Source organism: Hyperolius riggenbachi, chromosome 4 (assembly GCF_040937935.1).
Source record: "Hyperolius riggenbachi isolate aHypRig1 chromosome 4, aHypRig1.pri, whole genome shotgun sequence".
Classification (NCBI taxonomy): Eukaryota; Metazoa; Chordata; class Amphibia; order Anura; family Hyperoliidae; genus Hyperolius; species Hyperolius riggenbachi.
Genome location: NC_090649.1, coordinates 399,318,849 through 399,339,103, shown reverse-complemented (window position 1 = coordinate 399,339,103; position 20,255 = coordinate 399,318,849). Strand labels below are relative to the sequence as shown.

The following is a 20,255-nucleotide window of genomic DNA, read 5'->3' as shown; positions in this document are numbered from 1 at the left end:
CACGCCATCTTCATGAATGATATATTATTTGAGCATCCAAGGGGATTTTGTTTATATTTTGTGTTTCCTGTTAATCCTGTTTATTATTATTACGGTATTTAGTATTTATATCGTGCTGACATCTTCTCCAGTGCTGTACATATTATATATTGTCTTGCCACTTACCTGTCTATCTGAAGGGCTCACAATCAAATCCCTACCATAGGCATATGTCTATATTGCATAGTAATGTATTGTAGTCTAGTGCCAATTTACAGAGAAGCCAATTAACTTATCTGTATGTTTTTGGGAGGTGGGAGGAAACCAGAGTGCCCAGAGGAAACCCGTGTTTACGGGGAGAACATACAAACTCATCCCAGTGCTGCAAGGTAAGAGTTCTAACCATTATGCCATCCAAATATGCTGTAAATAGACTGCACAGTACAAATAAAGAAAAATAAAAATGTTCCCAAAAAAATATCTGCATCAGCTAAATTATGCTGCAACTGTAAAAACAAAAAATTCTATTTCAGAAGTTGGACTCAATGGTGCAGTAAAGATAAGAATGTCAATGGTTTTATCTGCATATTCTAGGCCTATTTTGTGGCACCAAAATGTATATAATAATTACTAAGATAAAAACACGTTACAGTAATGTTCTCCAGTAAGCAACAGGAAAGAAGCTGTACACAAGACAATCACTTAGGAACAAAATGTAATTTTACAAAGTATTCAGTTATTATCTCACGTATGATGATTTTTCGGAAAGTAGTTTAAGGCGCAGACTTCAAAGGAATATCACTTTCACAGCTTATTTTATTGTTATGGTGTCATTTACTGTATAATAAGGGAGAAAATAAAGCTGGGAGGACATTTACATAATTGCATTTTCAGCAAGGGTGCTGTTTATTTTATACAACCGGCTTTTACCAAGAATCAACTCATTAACCACTCCAAGTGGATTTTTTTTTAATTGGCCATGACACAGTAAAACACTGTAGTAGAATGAACACATAAAGCAAAAAGGAGCAATAAATCAGAGTGGTACATTAATTTAATTACTATAAAGTAAAACCCGTGGTATTGATGACAATGCACAAATCAAGCAGGGAAAGCTTTCCTGTAACCTATTGTCCAGACAGGTTACAGATGACTAAAACCATGAAACCAGTTCAAAGAACAGTTACCATGGGACAAAAAGGAAACAGTTAATCTGGCTGGCCAAGACTAGAGTGCTAGTTCTAAGGACTAAAGAGCATGACCCTTATGTAATTCCCATTTTCTCCTGGATGATATTTTTAATATTTTTAAACCCTATCAATAATGTGCCTTTTAAGCTATTAGCATGCAAGAAAATATTCAGAATTATTTTGGTAGTACTTTTTCAACTACTTTTTGGTACTTTTTTAATTGCAGAATACTGAAAAGTTATTTTAAACAGAAGATGAAAAATGATCTCCCAGGAGAAAAAGTGGATTGAATAAGGGTCTATATGAAATAACAAAACTTTACATATATCAGTAGAGTATGCATCATGGTGGCCCCACACAATGAAATATAAAGATTTTTTTTTCAATTTTTTTTTTGAGTGACTGATATGATTCAAGTTTCATTTTTTCCCCTATATAAGTCAATAGGAAGTGGTGGTAAATTCAGATTTCAGAAAATAGAAGGTTAGGTTGTAGGTTAGATTGTTATTTTTTTTTTAAAAAAATTGGGGTTGGGGAGGAAATTAAATATATCAGCCTCTGTATCTCTCTCAGTTAAGATGTGCTTGAAATATAAATGACATTTACAGTCCTCCAGCAAGTAGGTAGAGCTTTTCTGGATGAGATAAGATGTTTGGTAATGGAAATAAAATCAAGACTAAGCAACAAGGAAAAATTATGTAAAATTATATAATAATAATAATAATTGCAGTAATTGTATAGCGCCTTACTCCTGTCGGACTCAAAGCGCTTGCGAGGCAGCCACTAGAGCGCACTCAGTAGGCAGTAGCAGTGTTAAAGGGATACTGTAGGAGGGTCAGGGGAAAATGAGTTGAACTTACCCGGGGCTTCTAACGGTCCCCCGCAGACATCCTGTGTTGGCGCAGCCACTCACCGATGCTCCGGCCCTGCCTCCGGTTCACTTCTGGAATTTCAGACTTTAAAGTCTGAAAACCACTGCGCCTGAGTTGCAGTGTCCTCGATCCCGCTGATGTCATCAAGAGCGCACAGCGCAGGCCCAGTATGGTCTGTGTCTGCGCAGTACACTCCTGGTGACATTAGTGGGAGTGAGGACACGGGCGTGCAGGCGCAGTGGTTTTCTGACTTTAAAGTCAGAAATTCCAGAAGTGAACTGGATGCGGGGCCGGGGCATTGGTGCGTGGCTGCGCCAACACAGGATGTCTGCGGGGGACCATTAGAAGCCCCGGGTAAGTTCAGCTCATTTTCCCCCGACCCCCTACAGTATTCCTTTAAGGAGACTTCCCAAGAAACTCCTTACTAAATAGGTGCTGGCTTACTGAACAGGCAGAGCTCCCAATGAGCAGCAAAAAAGCTGCTGTATTACTACATAATAGAGATGGCCCGAAACCGCCGAGTGGGAGTGGGATACGTGCCAAAAGTCTTGGGGAAAAATCTGGATTTGAAGCAAAGCAGCGTTTTAAGGGCAGAAACCACATTGAATGCTAAATTGCAGACCTAAAGTGCTTTAAAACATCTTGCATGTGTATACATCAATCAGGGAGTGTAATTAGAGTACTGCTTCACACTGACACACCAAAACTCACTGTGTAACGCACCGCAAGAGGCTGTTTGTGTAGTGACGGCCATGCTGGACTGGTGCGCACCATGGCGAGAGTGCAGGTCGTGGCTGTTTTCAAGCCCATATGGGTGCACTCAACACAACAGGTAGGTATATGCAGTGATGAGGTGGGTGCACTCAACACAACAGGTAGGTATATGCAGTGATAAGGTGGGTTCACTGAACACAACAGGTAGGTATATGCAGTAATGAGGTGGATTCACTGAACACACCAGGTAAGTATATGCAGTGATGAGGTGGGTGCACTGAACACAACAGGTAGGTATATTCAGTACTGGGTATTACAATGTGCACCTGTCACACACACAGGTAGTCACTGAATGTGCTGGGCCTGGCTGGCAGTGGCACACACAGTATGGATTATCAAGGCTGTCAATGTAACACAAGTGTCAGTGGGACACACACACACACACAAAAAAATAGATCACAAGAACAAGATCAGCTCTCAAAAGAGCTGTTGTGGGGTGCTATTTTAGCAATAAGAATCAGCAAGGAGCAAGCTAAGAAGCCTACGAGAGCCTAACTAATATTTCCCTATGAGAGTCTGCCAGCAGCTGTCCCTTCTCTAATTAATGCAGGCACATGAGTGAGTGTAATGGCTGGCGGGGCCTGCCTTTTATAAGGAGGGAATGGCTCCAGGAGAGAGTGTAGCCTGATTGGCTACAATGTGCCTGCTGACTGTGATGTAGAGGGTCAAAGTTGACCCTAATGGTGCACTATGGGGACGAACCGAACTTCCGGAAAAGTTTGCCCTACATGGCGAACGCGAACCACCGGAAGTTCGCCGGGAACCGTTCGCCGGCTAACCGTTCGAGCCATCTCTACTACATAAAATTGAAAACAATATATAAAATATTGAGATGTTAATGCATACTGATAATATTATGCTCAGGAAACAGATCTTCCACATTTACAAGCATTAAAAATTCATGTTGTAAAGCAGATTTGTTCCCAAAGTTGTTCTAAACAAGAATTAACTGTGTATCACTCCACATATTTTTTATCCATAGCAGAAAAGGGGACTTTTTGTTAGTGATTTATTTACAATTAGACCGTCCCTATTGATTAATGTATGGTATATTGTTTTTGATATTGGTCTCGTTTAATACATGATTAATGTCCATCCCTAGACACAGACCTAAAATACCATCTAGTAGCTTTGTAATCAAAGTGCTCAGAGGTTACCCTTTTAAGATGAAATGACGCTTCTGCGGCTATAAATTAAATCTAAACTGTGGTTTTGAGGCAGTATAATTACACTCTGCGGGAGGACAGCTCCCATTCTAGGAGTATAAATATACGCTTCCCGCCACAATCGCTCCTGCGAGCTCCAGTGTGCGTTCCCGCACGTGATCTTGTTGCCGCTGGACAGATCAGTGAATGAGAGCTCAGTTCCCATTCACCGATCTAAGTGTCTGTGACTGTGATTCATAACCACCAGCATCAATGAGATGCCGTTGTCATTGATAAAATGTATGTAACACATACACGTGTTACTTCCTGTAACTTCCTGTAGCATACTAACAGTGCTCACAGGAAGATTCAGTGGACATCTAGTAGCCAAATAGTAAAATTACTCTTACATACATTACACATATACATTACAATAAAAAATATATATAAAGTACACTGTTAATTAACCCCTTACCTCCCCTCCCATAGTTAAAGAAAACCTGTAGTGAGAAAAATGGCCCCGTGGGGTACTCACCTCGGGAGGGGGAAGCCACCGGATCCTATCGAGGCTTCCACCGTCCTCCTGTGCCCCACGGGGGTCCCGCTGTACCCCTCTGAACATCGGCGATGTAAATATTTACCTTTCCGGCTCCAGAGCAGGCGCAGTAGCGGCGCTGCGCTCCGAAGTAGGCGGAAATACCCGATCTCAGTCAGGTCTGTTCTACTGCGCAGGTGCAAGTGGCGCCTGTGCAGTAGAACGGACCCGACTGAGATCGGGTATTTTCATCTACTTCGGAGCCGAAAGCCAAAACAGCGCCCCTGCTGGAGCCTGGAAAGGTAAATATTGAACAGGCTGACGGATTTGTCAGGCCGGCTTTGAAGGGTTGCAGCGAGACCCCCGAGGGACAGAGGAGGGCGGGGGAAGCCTCATTAGGATCCGGAGGCTTCCCCCTCCCGAGGTGAATACCCCCAGGGGCCGTTTTTCTAGTTACAGTGTCTCTTTAACAAAATAAAATCATTTTTATAAAAAAAAATTACATAAATAGTTACCTTAGGGACTCAACTTTTTTTTAATATGCATGTCAAGAGGATATATTACTGTTATATTTGCTTGATATTAGTGGCGGACGCAAAAGGGAAAAAATACACCTGTATTTCCAAATAAAATATTGTTACCATACATTGTACTAGGGACATACTTTAACCCCCTTGCCATTCCAATTCTGACGGCAAGGGGGCAGCGCAGCACTTTTTAATTTTTTTTTTTTTTAAATCATGTAGCGAGCTGTCAAGCGGCATCCCCCTACCCGCTCCGATCACCTTCGGCGATCAGAGTAAGCAGGAAATCCCGTTCAGAACGGGATTTCCTGCTGGGCTTCCCCGGTCACCATGGCGGGATGACGTCACGGACGTTATGGACGTTGGGACGTCAGAGACCATCCCGATCCACCCTTCAGCGCTGCCTGGCACTGATTGGCCAGGCTGTGCAAGGGGTCTGGAGGGGGGGTGCGGCGCGGCGGGTAGCAGCGAATCGGCGGCGATCGGAATATGCACGCAGCTAGCAAAGTGCTAGCTGCATGCAGTAAAAAAAATATTTTTTAAATCGGCCCAGCAGGGCCGGAGAATTCCTTCTGTGCAGGTTACCCCGAGTTGAGCTCGGAATAACCGGCAAGAAGGTTAAACTATGGACTGGACAAATGGGCAAATAAAATGTGTGGGTTTTATCCATAGTATCATGTTTCATTTTAAAACTATAATGGCCAAAATCTGCAAAATAATGATTTTTTTTTTTCAATTTTTTACGTATTATTCCCGTTAAAATGCATTTAAAATAAAATAATCCTTGGCAAAAAGTACCACCCAAAGAAAGCCTTATTAGTGGCGAAAAAAACAAGAAATACTGTAGATCGTTTCGTTGTGATAAGTATTGATAGAGTTATTGGCAAATGAATGTGAGGAGCGCTGAAAGGTGAAAACTGCTCTGGTCCATAAGGTTAACCACTTGAGGACCGCGGGCTTTACCCCCCTTAAAGAGACTCCGTAACAAAAATTGCATCCTGTTTTTTTATCATCCTACAAGTTCCAAAAGCTATTCTAATGTGTTCTGGCTTACTGCAGCACTTTGTACTATCACAGTCTCTGTAATAAATCAACTTATCTATCTCTTGTCAGACTTGTCAGCCTGTGTCTGGAAGGCTGCCAAGTTCTTCAGTGTTGTGGTTCTGCTATGAACTCCGCCTTCCAGGCCCCTCTATGCACACTGCCTGTGTGTTATTTAGATTAGAGCAGCTTCTCTTTTCTCTCTTATCTTTTACAAGCTGGATAAATCGTCCTCTGAGCTGGCTGGGCTTTCACATAGTGAGGAATTACAGACAAGGGCAAAGCTGTTTGCAGGAAGAAAAGAGCAGCCTGAAACTTCAGTGCATGAGAGATGCAGGGGGAAAGAAACACACAAATGATCTCTTGAGATTCAAAAGGAAGGCTGTATACAGCCTGCTTGTGTATGAATATATTTTCTATGTGTGGACATACTGTACATCAACCTACTTCCTGTTTTGGTAGCCATTTTGTTTGTTTATAAACAAACTTTTTAAAACTGTTTTTAACCACTTTTAATGCGGCGGGGAGCAGCGAAATTGTGACAGAGGGGAATAGGAGATGTCCCTTAACGCACTGGTATGTTTACTTTTGTGTGATTTTAACAATACAGATTCTCTTTAAGGACCGGCCACTTTTTTTCCATTCAGACCACTGCAGCTTTCACGGTTTATTGCTCGCTCATACAACCTACCACCTAAATTAATTTTGGCTCCTTTTCTTGTCACTAATAAAGCTTTCTTTTGGTGCTATTTGATTGCTCCTGCGATTTTTACTTTTTATTATATTCATCAAAAAAGACATGAATTTTGGCAAAAAAAAATGATTTTTTTTAACTTTCTGTGCTGACATTTTTCAAATAAAGTAAAATTTCTGTATACATGCAGCGCGAAAAATGTGGACAAACATGTTTTTGATTAAAAAAAATGTATTTCTTTTTAAACTACGTAAATTGCCTGGTTGTCCTTTACCACTTTCAGTCATATACCCTGAACAACCATGCAGATCAGATGTTTGACTGAAGTTTGACTGGATTTGCTGCATGCTCGTTTCAGGTACATGATTCAGGTGTTGATCCAGGGGTTTTAATTGATTGTCACCTGGAGTCAAGAAGGATTTTTTTTCCCTTTTGGGGCTAACTGGACCATGCATTGTGAAGGATTTTTACTTCCTCTGGATCAACAGGGATATGGGAGGGTGTAGGCTAAGACTAGTGTTGTACCTTATTACCTTATTTCTGGTTGAACTTAATGGATGTATGTCTTTTATAACCTAAATAACTACCTTATATACACGTATACTGTATAAGCCTAGTTTTTCAGCACAAAAAATCCCCCCTCGGCTTATATGCGAGTCAGTAGAGCAAAACGGATGGTGGAGCAGGTTTTGTTACTTGCAGAGGAGCGTAAGGATCATGCACTAGTGATCCTGCTCTTGTCAGCTGACTCCCTGCAGTGTCCGTGCCCCCTATCCCCAGCAACATGGTGTGCAGAGTGCGCTACTCAAGAGTCAAGACTACCTGTGTCCCCTGGCTTGTGGAGCACAGTGTGCAAGCAACGTGTCAGCTGTGCAATGATCAGGGATTCTTCTTGTGTGACAATTGCTGTATCTCAAATCTATTATGCCCTCTAGTGGTGTCTTGAGACACAGCTGTATCATCCTTGGGGCACATCTGGCTACTGTGGAGGGGGCTATACTGCGGAGGGAGCTTATATGTGAGTCAATCACTTTTTCCTGGTTTCTGATGGAAAAGTGGGTACCTCAGCTTATATGTGGGTCGGTTTATATGCAAGTGTATATGGTATACAACTATGTAACTATGATGTATGAAAGATCAGCAGGACTGCCAGGCAACCTGTATCGTTGAAAAGGAAATAAATATGGCAGCCTCCATATGTCTCTCACTTTAGGTGACCTTTAATATTTTAATCAGCTGTCATGAAGCAGCTTTGTTAGTGAGATTATTTTCAAGCTCTGTGGATGGGACTGCTCCTTCTTCGACTGCTTCATCATAATGTTCAGGGGAAGAAACTGAGTGAATCTCTGTGGGAAGACTGCAGCCTACAACAATGATAATCTGGTGTGCAGGAAGTGGCTAGTTTCTAAGCAACTGATCAGCAACTTTGAAAGTGACTTATTTCACATTTGCTAATCCAGTAGCTTCTACGCAATAAAGCATTGCACATATGAGTACCTACAGAGTGCTAGAAAAACATTTGTATCTTAAGTGGGTCTTTAAAGCATACCTGAAGCAAAAAATAACTTATGAAATAATTAATTGTATGTGTAGTACGGATCATGAATAGAGCATAAGAAGCACAGAAAAGAGTCTTATATTTTTAGTTTCAGTTATATAGCTTTTTTTATAACATTTATTTATTGATTGTATTGATTGTATTTATAAAGTGCCCACATATTACGCATCATACTGTCACAGTTGCAGTTTAAAAAACACCACAATAATGACCCTTTGAACTTTCCTGCAGTAATACCTTATCTCAAGCTGCCTCTCACTGTTTCTTTGCTGTTTAAGTGCATCAGAAAATAGGATTGTATTCAACCAGTGGGTTGAATAACTCAGAGACGTTCTTTTCTTTTGCATAGATAACAGCTACGTTTTTTTAACTCTTCCTGTACTGGAAAACAATATGAGACTTTTCTTTGCTACTAATGTTTTATTTCTTAGCAGTACTACATATACAATTCATGATCTCATACGTTTATGTTTGCTTCAGGTTTGATTTAATGGATACGTATACAGTTCATTTTTCCTTTGTAAATTACTACAGGTGTCTACTAAAAAACCCATTGGGTTCTTGTCAGCTTCCTTATCAAAATTTGTACAAATTTTGTATGTTTGGGGGATACCATAACGCAACTGTTATCCTAGTAAAACATTGTCCTGTATATAAATCTCTTGAGTGCAAAAAGGAGTACAGACAGAAAGTCTGTTATCTGCGACTAATGCCCAGAAGACCTGCAGCATTTTTTTTAATTAGCTTTGGCTCTAATAAACATCATAAGAAAGCCCTGGGCCCATATGCAATTCATTTTTTTTCTAAGTTTTCTCCTAGGAGTTAATTAAATAAATGTAATAGAATAATAAAATAAGTTAATAGAAAATAACTTTTCAGCATTCTGCAATTGAAATAATACCAAAAGTAGATGAAAAAGTCCTGTCCAAATTATTCTGAGTATTTTCTTGCTTACTGGGGGCTTAAAAAGGCAGAAAACTCAGGAGAAAAAAGTGAATTGCATATGGGCCCTGGGCCTTTTTCCACTGCACAGCTGAATCGCAAAATTGCAAATCGCTAGTGATTTTTTAAATCGCTAGGGTTGCTACTTTATCATAGAAATCATGAGTAGTATTTTCCTCTACAGTGATTCGATTTGTAAATTGCAAATCGCAATCGCTTTCTGGAGCGATTTTAAGAGAGATAGTGCAATGCAAATGAAAAATCCCAATCACATAACAAAATTAATGAAAAATCGCAATTGCAGGCGTTTGTGATTTGTGATTGCGATTGCTAGTGGAAAAGGGCCCGAAAGGAGACTCTGGCCCGTATTCAATTTCCTTTTTCTCCTTACTTTTCTCCTGAGTGATATTTTCACAAAAATGCTTTTTAAACCCCCCAGTAAGAAAGAAAATCAAAATATTAATGTGATAGAACTTTTCTACTGTTTTTCGTACTCTTTTAATTGCAAAGTGCTGAAAGGTAATTTTAAAGAAAAGATAAAAAATGATCACCAATGAGATGTCGTAGGAGAAAAAGTTAATTGCATATGGCCCTATGACTTCTTTAAACTGACCGCTGTATTTGTGATCAGAGTATTTCCCAAAATAATAGTATTTTTTATGCTTTGTGATTATAGATTTTATTTTTATTTACAAAGACTTATCATTATCAGATCTTCCATCACCCAAAATGATTTTCTGATCCTGCAAATAAAAAAGATGTTACCTTTTCTACCATCCATTGATCTGTCATGTTGCCACGCTGGGAAGCTCTACCCTGAAGATGTTTGTCAGGCTCTATGAGTAGTGAAAAGTGATCAATGACTGCATTAGGCAGAGCAGCAGCATATGCTTTTTGGAGTCCAGCCAGTGACAGCTGATGAGGAGCATGTGTTGCATATTGAGTACCAGATTTATCAGAAAAGGAGCAATGCCATTGATTATATTATCTCCCTTAGCTTTATAGAATGCATACATTACATTGCATAGCAAGATCAACACCAAGAGGTATTATTAGTATTTCATATTTATATAACGCCAACATCTTCCACAGTGTTGTACAGAGTATATTGTCTTGTCACTTAACTGCCCCTTAGAGGAGTATGTATAGGTACGACGCCAGTGAGATGGGCACAGGGTGAGTCGAATGATGGCTCACCGTGCTGCTGCTCAAATTCCCGGCAACGCTAAGGGGATCCTTAAAGAGAAACTGTAACCAAGAATTGAACTTCATCCCAATCAGTAGCTGATAGCCTGATACCCCCTTTCCCATGAGAAATCTATTCCTTTTCTCAAACAGATCATCATCAGGGGGCTCTGTATGGCTGATTTTGTGGTGTAACCCTCCCACAGTGTGATGTCAGCACCTCACAGCTCTGAGGCACTGACATCACACTGTGGGAGCCTTGTTGCATTGTGGGAAATAACAGCTGTTTCCAACTGCCAAAAAAGCAAACAGCATCTCCTTCCAGTGACATCAACTGTCAGTAGTAAAAATGTCTGAATGTAAATCAGGGAGAGGAAAGATTCTACAATGCGCAAACACTGACTAAATCAGTTATACATAATTACTGTAAAAATTAAGCACTTTTTTTTTACATTCTTTTCACTGGAGTTTGCTCACCTGGGGTTTCTACCAGCCCCTCGCAGCTGTTCTGTGCCCTCGCAGTCATGATTGGATCCTCTTGTCCTCCGACGCCAGCTACCTTCATTTTCAGCCGTCAGGCTTACTGTGCCTGCCCAGGCCTGGCCACGCGTCTCTTTCTACATGTTCTCGTCTGCAATAGCGCCTTGTGCAGGACGCTGTTGAAGGGAACACGTAGAAGGCTACGCATGGCCAGGTCTGTCAGGCCTGTTGGCGAAGTGAAAGTAGCTGGCGGTGGGGGACAGGTGGATCCAATCGTGACTGCGAGGGCACAGGACAGCTGCAGGGGGCTGGTAGAAGCCCCAGGTTAGTAAAACTCTCCAAGTTGTCAGTGTTGTATAGAGTGGCTGAAACTTCCATCTTGTGTATATGGTTTGTGCCCCAACCATGAAAGATTCTCCTTATATCCTATCTCATTGCAGACAGGAAGGAAGTTAGAAAAATCTCCTGAAAGGCTGCAGAAGGCCTCTTTCTCTCAGTGGTCACCAGTGCTCTACTGGAAGACTTATTTTCGGTTTCAATAATTTTTATTAAAGAATTTCAGAGTATACATAAACAGTCACATTATGACATTGAATGTTTGATAATGCAGTTGACAGTATAACATATAAAGTTTACAGTTAAAGTTTACAGTACAAATGAGTAAAGGTACATAAGGTACAATATACAGTGTAGCAGGATAAGTAAATTGTGTATTATACAATCAACAGAGTATTTACAGTAATATTGGTAAGGTTGTTGTATGTAATTCTTTGATTTATTCCTGATAGAGTGTTGTTCATATATAAATCACTTCTGTTATGCTGGAATGGGTTGTAGCTTATGTCCTCCAGATTCTAGATTAGGTAGTTGAGGTAGTTGAGTCTTCAAAGCTTGTACCCTGAACCTAATAATTATTAAATTAGATCTTGAGTTGAACTTGGCTGTCTGAAAAATGGGGGAGTGAACCGCCCTACAGAGATTTCAGACAGTCCACTGTTCTGATTGGTGGGAAAAGGTAGGTATGGCACAAGCTCTAAAATAATCTGATCCAAAGTCAGAGTCTGGAGAGATCACAGACAGGTTTCCAGTGTTGACCTCTGTATTTGGTCAAGAAAATTATAAAGTAGTATGATGTATTATGAATTACTTAATATCCTATTGTTTATTATGAGTAGTAATTACTTTGTTGCATTATATTTGTTTGTTTTGTTTGTATATTGTTAATACAAGATGCCCTTCTGTCTGGGATAGGGAGTAAATATCCCTATGTTCCCAAAAAGAGGGCACCCACGTATATCAATGTAATCTAATAAGATATCTTATTGTTGGGGGTTGTATGTATTTGTGACCTTCAATCCTAGTGGAACTACATCTTTATTAACATAGCAGCTATTAAGTAATAACCGAACTAGACTAAATTAGCTAAATTAGTAGCTAAATATGCCAGTCAATAACAACAAAAACACAAATTAAACGAATAACCATGTACAATGTACAGTAACATTCCCAGGAATCATATGTATGATCTATTGAATTCTCAGGTAAGTAAGATAAATATCCACAGGTTATCAGTCATATGTCTCAAGACGTGTATTTCAGTTTAATTATAGTATTCCCATTTATTTGATATCTCTGTTATACTTTGTATTCCTTAGTAAGAGGACTGCATAGATTCTCCAGGGTATAGATAGGGCATCTTAGAACTCGCTCAGGGTTGACTCAGGGTATATAATGGGCCATAAACCTGCTCTTCCCAAGAACGACTGAACATTGCCATTCCTAATGGCCCGTGACTTTTCAGCCAATAAGTTAGCTTCAACAATTTTAATAGTTTGTCAATCTGGGGTACATATGTAGATTTCCAATTACTGGCAATTAAGTGTCTAGTAGTGATAAAAATGTGATTCATTATTAGTCGTTGGAAGACTTATTTTCAACACCCTGTTCTGGAGATTGTGAATAAACAATATGCAGAGCAACATAATATTTTGAAATGTACTGCTTTGTCTAATAACTCTGGATATGACAATCATTAAAGGGACTCCGAGCAACTCTTATGGACATACCTTTAAGACTCCGACCAGTACTGCAAAGTACTTAAAGAAAACCTGAACTGAAAATTAAAAGTCAAAATAAACATACACAAGTCATAATTACCTCCCATGTAGTCTACTCCTCAATCTTTCTCCTTTCCCGCGTCCTGTTTGTCCACTGTGATCAAGGGAATACTCTGTCCTCCATTTTGAAAATGGCCATTACCCCATAACAGCTTTCTGGTCAGTACACTGTTAAACTGTAACATCGCCCACTTGAGCCATAGGGAAACATAGACATTACTTGGCATATCAGTTGTCCCCTCAGCTGTAACTGACAGCAACTGATATATTTCAGTTCTGACAAAATGTTGTCAGAACTGGAAGGGATCATTGTCAGAAGAAAATGGTGAACTTCTGAGAGGAGCTGATGGCAAGGTAACTATGTAATGTTCATTTGAAGTTACCTCATGTGTTTATTTCAAATAATTTTACTCAGTACAGGTTCCCTTTAAAGATGCATACCGTTCTGTAGCTTGTGATCTCCTCTTTCATTTGAAAGAATCGCCATTCTACACCAAATAGTTTTCGTTCGATTTCAATTTAAAAATCACAGCTGCCATCTTAGCTATGTTATAACTTCCGAGTCACCCCTGTCTTCTCTGTTAGAGAAGTGCATCACTGAATGAAGCAGGAAGAGGAAGTGACACGCATGGCCATTGCAAGAGGCTCCTCCAAAGGGGTCATAGCACGACTTTGTTGGAAGTCATCTGTCTTAATTAAAGGCATGTCCATAAGAGGTGCTCGGAGTCCCTTTAATGGCTGTTTTACAATACTGCTGGATAGATCGACTAAAACCAACACTATGGCTCTACTGACTCCTAAGTCCCCTTCACCTTTCTAACGTATGCAGTATTTTCCTACTTGCATTGCTGATGCTGCAACAGTTAATAGAATTTAACAAAAATAAATCAATCAATACAATAATAAAGCTATATGTCTTTAGTACTGATTTCCATACTGCAGATACTACCTTTGAAAATGACTATTTCTGCTTCACCATTAGCTGCTCTGCCTCCCCGCTGAATCCTAAGAGCAGCACATTTTTCACATTGGCTCATCTTTAGTCAGCGACTGTTCCTGATTTGCCAGGCCAGTCCATTAGTTCTGAAAGCTGTCACTGGAAAATTGCATCCTTGGAAATATCCCACCTTGATTTCCGTTACTGACAGTTCTTTCACGAGATCCATATTCTGCCAGATGGAGGATTCAGTTCTCATCTTTTGTTAAAGCAAACCTCAAGCGAAAAAAAAGTATGATATAATGAATTGTATGTGTAGTACAGACAATGAATAGAATATTAGTAGCAGAGTCTCATATTTTTTATTTTCAGTTATCTAGCTTTTTATATATATATATATATATGACATTGAAACATTTTGTCATATTTGCAGTTTACAAACCACACTCTGTATTTTAAGCTTTAAAACAGAGCAAAGCTAATGACTCTTAAAACTTTCCTGCAGTAAAACTTTATCTCAAGCTGTTTCTCTCACTAGTTCTTGGCTGTTTTAGTGCTTCAGAAAACAGGACTGTATTCGATCCTAAGTTGGGTTGAATAGCTCAGAGAAGCTTTTCTGCATAGATAACAACTAAAGTTTTTTAACCATTCCTGTACTGGAAAACAATACAAGACTCATTTTTTGCTACTAATGTTCTGTTTCTTAGCTGTACTACACATACAATTCATTAGCTCATAAGTTTATTTTTGCTTCAGGTGTGCTTTAAGCTATAAAATCGGTATAACTGAGAATTATTTAAAAATTCGGAATACTGGTGTTGAGAATTTTTTATGAGTTTTGATTCTATTATTTATTTCTCATTTTAGGATCCTCAATTACTAGGTATGTGTGTTTAAATTATTTTACAGTCAAAGTTTATTGAGTTTTTAAACAACATTAATACAACACTGGTGAGCCACCAGAACATAAAACAATCCCAGCAACCCTGACCCTCCCATCCCCCCCTTCCCCGGTGCATCGTGCAGTCAAAAGGAGAAGATCAGCATAGCAAGGGGTAAACCCTCATGTTGAGTACATTATGATAGAAAGTTTAAACAGCAATATCAGGTGTGTGAGAGGACATATATTCAGACCATTGAAGCCACATTTTGTCAAATATCAACGGGCACTTCCTATTCAGATATGTTAATTTATACCAAACCATGGCTCTATTGACTCTCTTGAACCAGGACTGCTTAGTGGGAGGTCGATCTGAGAGCCACTTAAAGGACAGTTCCCTTCGAGCATACAGGCACAGTATCTTAACCAGTATGATTTGGTAATTGGAGAGAGTGGCCTCGGTATACAGGTCAAGGAGGAGGGATTTGGGGTCCAGTACAACTCTTTTGCCCATGACCTCTGTTAACACTTTAGCTACTATGCACCAGTAATTTTGTAGTATATCACAGGACCACATCATATGAAAGAAGTCACCCACCTCCCTCTGACACTTGGGGCACAGATTGGACTTTTATGGGAAGATAGCGTGTAGCTGCAGAGGTGTGCGGTATGTTCTATAAACAAGCGTAAGATGCATAAATTTGTCAGTGGCCGAGGTCGTAACACCCTCCATACCAGTGGTGTAGCTAAGGAGCTGTGGGCCCCGATGCAAGTTTTACAATGGGGCCCCCCAAGTACTCTATACATAACAATTGATACGGCGCACCAAAACCTGCCAATGGCATTGGCAGTGTCAGAGGGGCAAGAAGGGGATGGGGAACAGTTTGTTAATGATTACTACTATTCAAAGCATCTATAGAAGTGATTATTATGAGCACAGGACCAATAGAGAGCTAATACTGTCGTTGAGGGAGGGCCCTTCGGGGCCCCTCTGGCCCAAGGGCCCCGATGCAGTGGCTGCTACCTCTGCACCCCCTATTGCTACACCCCTGCTCCATACTAGACAGGACATCACCCCATTCACTATCAGTTAAAGGTCCCACATCCGCTTCCCATTTGATTCTGGCTGGGGAATTAGTCTGGTATACACTTCAGAAAGGGGTCTCTCCAGTCATTGCCTCATAAGTGGTCCCTCTACGCCGTCTGACTTCCAGGTCCAGTGGCCTGGGAATTAGTTCTGCCAGGCATACCTGACCTGAAAGTAGCGGGAAAGCATATTATTTGGTAACCCACACCTGGTTTTCAGCTGGGCAAAGGAGAGTAGAGTACCTGAAGGAGCAAGTTGCATCAGTTGCTTAATTCCCCTACTAGCCCGTAACTGAGAATCAGGAATGGAGGTGAAGTGGGGAAGTTTGGGGTTGCCCCAGAGTGGAATGTAGGGGGAGAGAGTGCTCGGTCTCTGCAGGCAAGCCCTGCTCACCTCCCAGGCTTTGATGGTGGTTTTCATAGGGAACGTAATAAAGGAGTATTTGTTGACACCTGTAAAAGGGAGATTCACCAGCGCCTCAGGTGAGCCGACAACAGCTGCCTCTAATACGACCGCTGTGCTGCGTTTATCCTGAGAAAACCACCAGCTGATGCTAAGGAGCATAGAGGCTGTTAGGATTCCTCCTGTGATGTGTTCTGTCCATTGCAGGTGGAGCCGCAAGTGGACAGTTCTGGTTTGTCAGTCTGCATTCGGTTGTGCATTTGCAGTGAGTCACTTTGTCATTTGCAATTGCTCTGCAGTTCTGGACAGCTGAGCTGCAGCCAGATAGCCCTGGATTTCCTGCATGCATGTTTTTGCATAGCACTGCATGCATTTGTAATGATGGTTTTTCAGCTAGCAAATGGTATTCAAGCCAGCTCAGGATTGAATGATTACCATTCAGCTGTGTGGAGATTTGTTTCTCTGCTCTCATTGGATGACCTCAGTATAAAGGTTTGCTTCCTGCAAGCGTGCTCCGCCCGTCATAGTTTCAGCTCTGTCTAGGCTGTTACTGGGTCCCTTGATATTGTAAAATATATTCCTTGTCTTAGTTCAGTTAATCCTGTGGAGCTACGTTATATATTTCCCATGGGGACATATATACGTACTCCTTCTAGTATAGAGATTTTGTATTACTTAGCCTTGTTCGCTGTATTCCTCCTGATCCTAGCCAGTGTTCCTTGCTTATGTTATTTATTGGTTCATCGCCGATATATACATATGTTAGTCAGTCGTTGTAGTTTCATTGATAGCTGTAAATTGTAATATGCTAGGATATCATATCTATTGTATATTTGTCTATGTATTACATTTGCCTGCCTTTTGATTCTGCTATTTCCTGACTATTCTTTCCTGTCCTTGCAAGGCAGCCATTGCTGCGGTTGCTATTGGCTATCTCACTCTTGTCTTTGTGAATGCTTGCTGTCACTGAGATCGTGATTAGTTTAGCAAGCATTCATTCTGTCTTCCTAGCCCTGTCCTTGCAGGTAGCCATTGCTGTGGTTGCTATTGGCTACCTCACATTAGTCTGTCTTGTATCTGTCTTAATGTTTGCTATCGCAAGAACAGCGCAACATCGCACTGCGCTGCCATTGCGTCTTATCAGAAGCCCAGAGCTGCAGTTGCTCTGGGCAGCCAGGGTAGCATCTTCCATAATTCAGCTCTCAGCCTTGTTGTGCTGGCTGGTCAGAAAGTATGGCCCCCCAGCATTACAGAGGCCAAGAAATATTTGCGCAAATTCGGAAGGACGAGTCCTCCTCCATCAATAGGAAGCATATTCAATGGAGGAAGCTGTATTTGATTCATCAGACGTATAAGCAGTGATGATAGAAAGAAGTAGAGTATTTTTTCATTGGCTTCTTTTTTTCCATTCTCTTTTAACTCTCCCACAAGTCTGGCAGTAATTTTGTACTTCCGCGCACCTGTCTCTGTGATTCGTGTTCTAGGAAACCTGACAGAGAAAGGTGTTCAGCTGAATAGCTACTGAAAGGCAACTGGGTTTGACAGAACAAAGAGAGAAGTACACAGGCACAGTGTGCAGGAGACAGGCAGTACCATTCAGGAAATATAGCATAAAGCACTGAAGGCCTGGCACTTGACAGCTACATATGGCAATGTGCATCTGTCAGATATATGATAAACACAATGATATCTGAGAAGCATAAAATAAACTGTCAGCCAGCTGACATAGCTAATTAACTTATCCAAGGGGCCGATTCACTTAAAGTGGACTCATCACTCACTTTTCAAGCCATTTATATATTATTGTCAGTTTACAATACAAATTAATTATTTTACTAATGAAAAGTATGTTTCTGTAATACAGCAAAATGTAGGAAAGGAAGGTTAGCCGTGTAACATCCCAATAATAGAGACTAATAGCCAATAGATCAAATGTGAAGGTATTGCTTTATTATATCGAAAACCAGGTAAAATCAAATTAGTTAAAATCGCATGAGTTGGCCATCCCACCAAACATCCACAACCATACAGACACATATATACACACAAGCTGCTGAGGGTGAAAAGAGGCTATAGCAAGCTTCAGGTGACGGTACTTCATGCATAAGTCAATGACAAAAAGGCACGGCCCCATCTTGGATAAAAGCGATGCAGAAGATTAGTGTAAGCAGGAAAGCCAGCGTGTAATCTGCCATGAGTAGTTAAAGTTCAAAATAGCAATTATAGCCCAGCACACTCTATAGATAACACTGTAATCATGAATGCATGACCCACTGGTCATCAATGCACAGTCTCACCACTGGTCCACAGAAGAAGGTCCATGCCGGGCTAAAGGGGTGCAGGTAATCCCCTGAACAGCATCCAATCTGGCACGCATGAGTCTTAGAGTCCCACTCCCAACCAGACCCGGATTTACCTCACAGGAGCCTATAGGCACAGATGTCCTGGCACCTTAGACTCTGCCCTCCATGAACCCACTGAACTGCACTGCAAGTGTGCTGGCTGTCCCAGCTGTCACTTCTCCCTTACTTCCCTTGCTCATCATAAGTAGCTTCAGGTGCCCTTTAGTATTAGGTAGCCAGAAGTACCCTCTATAATAAGTATTTAGAGGCACCCTCAAATATTAGTTAGCTAGAAGAACCTCAGTATTAAGTAGCTGGAGGTACCCCTGACTGAAGGGAGATCTCGTCAGTGGAATGCAGAGAGCAGGGTGAGTAACCTCTCATTTACAGGGAAGCTGCCTTTCCATCATCAAGCGCCTGTAGGCATGTGCCTAGAGTGCCTTATGATAAATCGGACCCTGGTACCAACGGGTGACAATGAACATGACGGTGCACTATTGGCAAGTCATGTGCACCATGGAGGCCAGTGTGAGAATAGCCTGTGTAGCGCAACATATACTGGCGGCTCAGATGGAACTATTGGTGGCAGGAACCTAGAGTGGTGTGTTGGTTGGACAGTGACTAATGATAGTGCTGGCAGCAGACCCAAGGGGGCTCCGTGTAAAGTGTCAGTGTGGTGGTGCAGCGTCTCATGTGAGAGCAGCAGCCTCTACATGTTTTGCTGGACTTTCAGCTTTGCCGGGAGGCGTGTCCTCCATTCAAACATGCACTCATGCAAATGTGTGTAAGGAGCCAAAGACCGACAGGCGGGTGTTTATATAATATTGGCAGACCTATAGAATAACTAAGGTAGAGAGAGAGGCTTATGATCCCTGTCAAGGATTAGTATGTGAGACTTGCATGCAATATAAAACAAGTGTTTTATTTGTGTTAATAGTATTGGTTCATATACAATTTCAAAACTAATCTTCAGGCATAATTCAAATAAATATTGGTGTCCTAATTTATAAATATACAAAGGCACAAATCAGTGCATCGCATGATCCTCATAAGGTTGCAACAGTTGTTAACTATTACTTTGGCAGCCTGGAGCCTGTATAGCAACAACAGTGACGACACTCTTTACAATAACTCTTCATTCACGTTAGAATAAAATACACAAAGGGAATACAGAAGCAATGGTTAAAGAGTAGTGAGCCAAACATATAAAACAAGTCAGGATGATTCCCACTGAGATGGAGACTGTGCCTTATGCCACCATAATTGTATATGGGCCCTCATTCAATTCACTTTTTTTCTCCTAAGTTTTCTCCTAGGTGAAATTTTCAAAACTTGTAAATAAAATGCCGTTTACACCACCAGAAAACAAACAAATACTCAAAATAATTTGGTCAGTACTTTTTCACCTACTTTGTGGTACTTTTTCCATTGCAAAGTTCTAAAAAGTTAATCTAAATCGAAGATGAAAAATTATCTCCCAGGAAAAAACTCAGGAGAAAAAGTGAATTGCATTTGGCCCCTTATGAATAAGATGCCTTTTAAGCCACCGGCTGGGGGGCCCAGGCAGGCTC

The 20,255-nt window shown here is 40.9% G+C and overlaps 1 long non-coding RNA gene across 1 annotated transcript in view; it reads left to right on the top strand.

The window, feature by feature from the left end:
- The first annotated feature begins 300 nt into the window (after window positions 1-300).
- Window positions 301-20,255, top strand: part of LOC137570882 (uncharacterized) — a 106,631-nt gene continuing 86,676 nt past the window's right edge. Inside the window, exon 1 of the long non-coding RNA XR_011031216.1 lies at window positions 301-368. This is a non-coding gene — a long non-coding RNA (uncharacterized lncRNA). The remainder of the gene's footprint in view (window positions 369-20,255) is intronic.